This window comes from Coffea eugenioides, chromosome 5 (genome assembly GCF_003713205.1).
Source record: "Coffea eugenioides isolate CCC68of chromosome 5, Ceug_1.0, whole genome shotgun sequence".
NCBI lineage: Eukaryota > Viridiplantae > Streptophyta > Magnoliopsida > Gentianales > Rubiaceae > Coffea > Coffea eugenioides.
The window spans coordinates 30158311-30164310 of NC_040039.1; positions in this window are offsets into that span (position 1 = coordinate 30158311).

Consider the following 6000-nt stretch of genomic DNA (forward strand, 5'->3'; position numbering starts at 1 on the left):
TTCACATGGTTGAAAATGAACCTTGCTCATGTTAAAGCCATCGTTTGGTCCATTTGAAGTTGCTAGTTCAATGAACATTCGGCCAATTTGGTTGTTTGTTTGGGTCGTCTTATTTAGTCGTCAATTTAGTTGTTTACTTAGTAGCTGTTGGAATAAAGGATTCGGCCATCAACACTTTGTATTGCCTGAATTAGAAAGTTAAGCTTCATTTGTTCGTTTTGAGTCCATTTGCTTTCTTATCATTATTCGGTCTTAAAGGAGAATTAGGCTATTTAACGTGTTTTGGCTTGTCCATGTGGGCCAAGAGTCTTTAAGTCTCATTAAGTTGGTCCTTGCTTCGCTTGGATTTCTTCTTGGTAGGTATTGCCTATATAAGGCTAAGTCTTTTATTCTGTAACAATTAGACAAATTTCCAACAAATAAGATAGAGAGAGAGAGAGAGAGTTTTCTTTGGCTGCTTCATGAGCTTCCTTTGAATACTTTAGTTTTGTTTCTAAGGGGTTCTATGACTTATCAATCAAGAATCGCACTTGATTGTGATATCATTCTACCTATTTCTACTGTTCAAACTTGAATTCCCTTAATCAAGATCTTTAGGGCTTATCGTGTTGCTGGTTGTGTAGCGAGCCAAACATAGTTCGTATTAGCTCGAATCAAAGCTAGGTTGAGATATCAAGTTATATTCCTTTAGTTGTCTTGTTTAAGTCTTGTTCACATCCGTTTTTCTTAATTTCTTGAGTCGTTCTTGTCTTAATTCAAATCTGTCCTCACTTGAATTCTTGAGTCGCTAGGGTTTTGTAATGGTACCAAGCTGAGCTGAGGGAAAATGAAATAAACAGACAGCTAAAATGGTAAATGAACTTACAAAGAAATTGAACAGAAGAAGAATGTTTAGTAGGAAAATAGCTTAATGGTATTATATTGATATAGGCAAACGAGGTTACAGAACATGGCGGGAATAAGGGAAGAAGATGAACAAGAGAGAAGGAAAACTTGGGAAAGGGGAAACAGATTGGGAATGATCCCAAAATCTGATTGATTACAAAATATTCTCTCCGTCTATTACAACAGCAAATCTTCCTACATAATGTTGCTAAGCTAATAACTTACTCCTATGATCTGCAATCAAACTTGGACACGTGGCTTCTCAGTCACAAAAGCTGTTACAGGACCACTGCCATCTTCTCAGTCACAAAAGCTGTTACATCACGCCACGTCTGTCCCTTCCTTCTACTATTACCACGCCTTCTTCTTTGTGACTACACGCCTTCAGCTTCTCTGTACCAAATGCAACTTCACTTCATGACAGGTTTTTTTTTATTGTGTCGTTTCTGGTTTTCTTGTTGTTCAGCTGTTCCTTGGTTTCTTAAGTTTCCAGCCGTGTCTTGATTCCTTGTTTAGTGATTCTTGTCATAAAAAATTCTGGTCATTTGTTCTAGTGCTCATCCAGTTCACTTTTGTTGACCATTGAAGTTCTTGTGTTGTTTGCGTCAATGTTGGTAGTTTCTTGAAATTCTTGAATTTTTTGATCAAAATCTTGGGATTCTTGAAGTTCTTGAACTAAAAATTAGGTTTTCTTGAAGTTCTTGATTCAACTTTTCAAGTTCTTATAACTTTATTGAAAAACCCTAACTTCTGGAAGTTCTTAGAAATTCTTGAATGATTAAGTTCTTCGGCCATCTTCTTGATTCAAATCTGATTGAAATGACTTGTTGGTCTTCAAACCTTCAAGAAAAATGTGTGAACAAGTTTTGGAAAAAAAAAAAAAAAAACTCAACAACTCATGGCTGAAAAGATTAAAATAAACAGTTGCGTATCTTAGTTTCCTAATCGGAATTAGAAAACAGCAAATCAGCTTCTTGTTTGCATCTCTTTTGGCCGAATACCAACTGGACAGGGACAATCCAACTTTCTAATAATATAACTTGAAGTAAATGGGTTTTGTAATGGATTTAAGTCCTTCAAATTTCCAGAATAGTATGGATCTACCCAATCAGTCAGCTACATCAAAATTTCCAGGTTTTGTCGGCTTTCCCGATTTCTTGAAGCCCGATTGTGTCTTATTCTTAGTCCTTTCTTTGTGTCGTTTTTCACAGCAAAATCTAGAGTCTACTGAGTCTTAAATTTCGAGATTACATTCTGTCCTTTATCCCTATCAATTAGTTTCTTTTCAAACTCTAATTGTAAGTCACATTCTAGTTGGTTCTATTGATAGTTGATTGAATCACGTTGGGAGATACTAATTTCTTCAAGGAAAGTGATCAAGGGTCTTGAGAACTACTTGCTGAGTTTAGTAGAGTGTTGTATCTATAAGCGATACATGAGGTTTGAGGGTAATCATGTGAGGGAGCATGTGAGGAAAATCTTCCTTTGTTTTTATTAACACTTTTTGTAGGATTACCTAGGCATGTCTAATAGAGAAGGATTTTCAACTTTTGACCCTAACCTAACCAAATGCATAAATTATTGAAGTTGGAATTGGAGCATATGCTGGAGCGAATTGATCAATTGGAGAACTAAACACATAGAAGGGAAGCCACACCCGAACCTTAGTGCATGAATCTAAAATTTCCAGCAATGATGAGGAGGAATATAAGAGGCATCCAAGACATGATAGGCAAAGAGTTGGGCATCAAAATGATTCCATCAAGAGGATCAAACTGAAGATTCCTTCATTCCAAGGAAAATCAAATCCGGAGGCCTACTTGGAGTGGAAGAGGAAGAATGACATGATCTTCGATTGCCACCATTACACCGAGGAGTAAAAGGTAAAACTCGATGTGATCAAATTTACTGAGTATGCTATTGTTTAGTGGGATCTGATTGTGACTAGTAGGAGAAGAAACCGGGAGCATAAGGAGATGTTTTGTGCCAAGCATCAAAATGATTCCATCAAGAGGATCAAACTAAAGATTCCTTCATTCCAAGGAAAATCAAATCCGGAGGCCTACTTGGAGTGGAAGAGGAAGAATGAGATTATCTTCGATTGCCACCATTACACCGAGGAGTAAAAGGTAAAACTCGATGTGATCGAATTTACTGAGTACGCTATTGTTTGGTGGGATCTGATTGTGAGTAGTAAGAGAAGAAACCGGGAGCATAAGGAGATCTTTTGTGCCAAGCTATGACGAGGCTTAAACCTATGCTCTAAATTTTAACCTAATTTCCTCGTTCACTACAAGTATACAAGTCGTGCTCATAGTACTACGGAGTTAGGATCGATCTCACGAGGATCACTTTCAACTACTAAGGCTTCTAGCTCACTCTATTATCTAAACTAATCAAAGATTTTAACTAAGTAAAACCACCACAATGCTAAAACTAATGCAAGGTAAATTAACAATTTGAAGAAACTCAACTAAACACAAGTATCCTAGTGTATAGAATTCACTAAATGTACCTAATTATGGATGAAATAGCCATTTATCACTAATATTCTTGTCTTGTTAGGGATGCATTTTACTCAAGCCATTAGAACTCGTTTTCGCCAATGAACCGAACTTAGCAACATTATAGTTTCCCTACTCTTGTGGTGAAATGTAAAGTGAAAACTTAATCTAGATCAAGAAATGCCAAAAACATCCACCTAAGTGTACCACTACTTTCGTGTGCCTACTCCTTAGGCTCCATCTATTCTATTTCCATCATTGTTAACTACTCTCATAGATTAACAACAACTTGTCTGGCTTGTAAATGCCGATCAAACATTCATAGGTGTTAAAGCAAGAATAAATGAACTAACAAGTATAAGATATAGCAATAATCAACTTTATCCAACAATAATCAAGGCACAAATAGATTCATCTATCCCTAAAACAAGAAGATTTAGCTAGACATAGTAGATTTAACAACAAAGTTCATGTATTCAATGTAACTAAGCATTAATGAAACAACAAAGAGAATAAAGAGAAAGAAATGCTTATTCAAGTGAAGAAACAAGATTTTCAAACTTCATCATCTTCATTGACATAACAAAAATACATTATTACATCAAGAGTTCTTCAAGTTCTTCAAGAAAAATGAAAACTAGATCTAAAACTATCACTGAGCTAAGCTAGAGAGAAAAGAAAGAAAAGTTCTTCTTCTTGTCAAGAGCTAATCTCTCCCTTCAATAATGTATTTCTTTCTTGCTTAGAGTCAATAAAAGAAGTTCCTAGATCCTCCAAAAATTGGTACAAATTGTCCTTTTGTGTCTTCTCCAAGATAAAGAAAGAAAGAGAAGTCATGCAAGTTGCCAAGTTGCAACCACCATGAATCCCTCAAATGAATCCCTCGAGGGATTCTCCCAAGGATTGTGCAGGGCAATTGATTTGCTGCGAAATGACTCAATGGCCAGAAACCCTGGGAGAAACCGCAGAGAATCTCTCGAAGGTTTCTCTTTTTTTTTTTAAAAAAAAAACTTCGACTTGCACCACTTCTTTTAGCTATTGTTGTGATTTTTTAAGCTTCTAAGCCTCACTCATTTCATTTCCAATTGAGCTTAATCATTTTACCTACAAAACAAAGAGATTTTACAAGTAAAATAACAAAAATCACAACTAATTCATTTATCAACGTAAGGTGCAAATTAGTGATATAAAATGGACAATTTATACCAATTAATCTTATAAATTGACTCAAAAACATATGAAATACATTCAAAAATATCACAATTTTTGCCATTATCAACTCCCTCACATTTGAATCATTGCTTATCCTCAAGCAATATGATCAACAGCAACACAGCCAATGATCCAAATGCCTAGTCAAATAATATGTTTTTTCAAATTCAAATCTCATAACTCAGTAATCATCCGTTATGGAGCCATTCAAATTTTATTAAATACTCATAATATCTAGTAAAGGAAAGACAATTATACTTGAATTTAGCCATGTTCACTTCAATCTCTCACCCTAGCCTAACTCCACAAATAAGCAACTCATATAGTCAAAAGATAGTTAACACTCTCTTACAACCATCTTTTCCTCAAAACTTAAGCTTAAAGAGGGAATTATTCACACAAACTATCAACAAATATTTAAGTTATGAGAGTGTCTTTTTAAGCGAAGATTGACACTTTTAGATGAAAATCCCCGATTGCTCAATACTCGCATACTCAAGTCACTCAACTACTCCTAATTCAAGTACTTTTTTACGCAAAAGTCTACATTTTTAGATGAAATCTCCTGGTTACTCAGTACAAAAATCATTGGAGTAAAACTCTTATTTTACTCTCTTCTTTTTTTCTTTTTCTCTTTTTTTTTTCTTCTCTCTTTTTTTTTTGTTGAAAATATACAATCCCTCTTAAAACAATATATATAGAGTAGGAAGAGTATCACTTAATTCACTCTATCAATTACTTAGTTGTAGATTTAAGTAAAAGGGGGAATCTCATTAAACAAGTAAATATAAGTATAATTCTCCCTACTTTACCCAATATACTTTTTAAAATGCAAAAATCCTAACTACATATTAACTAATTCCAAGTTACATGGGAAATGAATTATTCAAAAGCACATTCCAAAATCCAATAAGTAGGGGAGTTAACGACTTGAAGGTAACTTTTGTTGACATCTCTCAAACATTTTGGGCCATAGTGAAATTTTAAAAATATTTTGAAAAAAATTTGATAGAGTTTCCCCTTAAAACTGGATGAAACTCCCTACCAGCAAACCCAAATTTCAAAAAAAAATTCAACATGGCAGTATTTCCAAATCATGATCCAATATATTCAACACAAATTCAGTCAACAATCATCATCACATAGTTATAAAAAACAATTTAAACTTATTCTCCTAAACCTATCCCCCTCCCCCACACTTGAAATTCACATTGTTCTTAATATGAAGGATAGGAAAAGGATAAAGGTGAAAGCAATACTCCCCTTTGTAAGCAAGTGAAGATCAAGACAAGTTATGATGTCCTCCCTAGCTTTAAACACAAAAGAAAATAAATGAAACGACAAAGTTTAACTAGAGTGATTAGCATTAGGTCAATCCAAAGAAACAAAAAGAAGAAAA